The sequence below is a fragment of the Olea europaea genome, chromosome 18 (assembly GCF_002742605.1).
Source record: "Olea europaea var. sylvestris chromosome 18, O_europaea_v1, whole genome shotgun sequence".
Taxonomy (NCBI): Eukaryota; Viridiplantae; Streptophyta; class Magnoliopsida; order Lamiales; family Oleaceae; genus Olea; species Olea europaea.
In genome coordinates, this window is record NC_036254.1 from 6,683,126 (window position 1) to 6,686,065 (window position 2,940).

Here is a 2,940-nt window from a genome sequence, read left to right on the forward strand (position 1 = left end):
CGATCAAAAAATCAATTTTTTTAGAAGAAAAATCGCTTCCAAACAGACCCTTAATTAAGCCCCTGTTTGATGGTCAATATTGATAAAATAAAATAAAAATGATATTGTAAACAATACTTTTTTTAAGAATATGTCTTTAAAAAAAAGAAAATTTTTGAATTTATGTGCAAGATATTTTATCGAGTGAAAGTATAGTTTAAAGTGAGTATGATAATTAAAGAATTTTATTTTTTTTAAAAAGACAAACAACGGCTAATTACCCCCAAGACTCATAGCTCCTGTTTGATAGTGCTTTTTCATATCAAAAAATTGAATTTTTTTTTATCGTTATTTCACTATTTCAGCCGTCATTTTTTTACTTCTTCACTCGTAGGTGGCCACCACTTTTCTTCCTAACGATCAAAAAATCAATTCTCACAATTACCACCGAACGAGCCCATAAAGTTTTTATCTCAGTTAAATCAATTTTGTTGAGTTTATAAAACATTCTTCTTACAAATTCATTGAAAGTCATTATGAATATTTATTTTTGGAAAAATCTTATATAATTAATTACTCATATTTTTAAACCATTGCTTGTATGATAAAATGATCCACAACACGTAGTGAAAAAAATTTAATTTTCGTATTAGTAAAATATTTTTAAAAAAATATAAGTCATTTGCATTAGAAAATTAACAACCAAAATTACAATATGACCTTTCTCTAAAATTGGATAGAACCACGAAAAAAAAAAGACTGAAAATAAATTTTTATTTACAAATTGATAGTTTTTTCCATAGAAAAATAGGAGAAAATGATGGGAAAAAAAAGAAAAAAGGAATAAAAATATTAAGAAGAGAATGATAGTAATAATAGGTTGAAGAGAGAGAAATATATTTCTTTATTTTGTTATGGCTCTAGGCTTGTTGAAAGAAAGCAGAAAGAAAAATATTACTCATAAAAAGACATTTTTATGTGAAAATCTTTCAAAATCTCGGGGATGAAAAAGAAAATTTAATGATATTTTTTGTTTACTTTTTACTTAAAAATCAGTACATGAAGGATTTTGAAAAGGTCACTAAAATCATTAACATTTTCAATAACACGTGAAGTTTTAAGACTTCTGAAAAAGTGTTGATTTAGTCCCCATTCGAGTCTCATATCGTAAAAATGATTTTTTTTTTCAAATTCATTTTTAATTATGCATTCTCCTCATAAAATAATTTTACACATATACCAACAATTTTTCTCTACTTTTTAGTCCAAAAGAAATAAAATACTAAATACTATTATAAATATATTTCTCCAACAAACTGGACTCAAACAAATTCTTAATATTTAATGACTTTATAGAACTTTTAATCTATAAAAAATTACATTGAATCCTCCAAAACTTATATGAAGTTATAAAAAGTTTCGTTCGAATACACTTAAACAATTTAAGTCTCTATAATCTTTAGAAATCTAGAATGACTGCATCACCTTAAAGGTCTCATATAGAGACATCTTTTTTACATCCCTTGTACATTTTCAATACAAAAAGTGATATTAGTGCACCGTGGCAAACAACTAGAATTTAAAATATAAAGAAATTGTAGGTCCAGAATCGAGTTTAAACCAAAATACTCAATGCATAAAATCAAAATTTCTCAAACACAGAACAAGAAAATAAGGAACACGAGATTTTTCGGCCAAAGGCCCCAGAGATTCAGCCACCGCTTCAAACGCTTAGTCCCCCATTGATCATCCGTAAAGGATTAAACTCGAATTCACTATACCAGCCAAAATAGGCAAAAATCAACTTACAGAACATAGAGTTTTCAAACCACGAATACAACACAATCTTCCCACAGAGCAAACTCACAAAAGAGTTTCTCTACAATTTTCTCTCAAAACAATGCAAAGTATTTTTAGAAAAGATACAAGATCAAACAAAGTAGATGAAAGGCATGCAGCCAAGAAACCCTCAAAATGATACCAACCGTAACCCTAAAGTCTCAAGACCCGTATTTATATGAGAGTGAAAGATCCAAAGGTATAAGTCCTGCCACTTGTCATCAATCCAACGAGACCACCTTTTAAATTGAAGACGCGTTTGTTGAAAACACGGTTTTAACAATTCTAGATTCTTCCATTTGTGGGTCATCAAGCTGGACCATTTATTTGGGCTTAAAATAAACCAGCTTTGAGATAATTAGGTTGGACTCACAAAATTCAACAACCCAACACTTACAATCTCCACCTTTGTTGTATTTTGTGTCTGCACTTACGTAGATTCCAACTTAATCTCTTACATCATTTGCTCTTATTACTTGTTTACAAAAGCAGAAAAAATAGCAAGTTTTGAGATTCAACAATCTTAAACAATCTAAGAACTTACTAAGTAGCATTACCTTTGTTCCAACATCAGCAGGATTTACCTTGGTAGGTATTTTTACCAATTTAATATCATCCCTATCAATTATATCTCTAATGAAATGAAACTTAACATCAATGTGCTTTGATCTATGAATAAAAATTGGGTTTTTACTTAAGAAAATGGCACTTCGATTGTCAAAACATAACTCCACCTGATTTTCTACAAGACCTAATTCATTTAACAAAACTTTCAGCCATAGTCTCTCTTTTCTAGTTTCAGTAGTAGCAATGTATTCTGCCTCAGTATAGGATAAAGCAACTAACTTCTGAAGTTGAGATTTCCAGCTAATGCGCGCATTGTTTATGACGTAAAAATATGCAGAAGTAGATTTCCTACTATCCAGATATGCAGTAAAGTCAGAATCAACATAGCCTTTAAGTTTAAAACCATCTTTACTTATTTTAAACATGAGTCCTAAATTACATGTACCTTTCAAGTATTTAATCAGGTTTTTCATACATTCCCGATGAGACTGACTTGGATTACTCATGAATCTACTTAATGCACTTACTGCATAAGCTATATCAGGTCTTGAACAC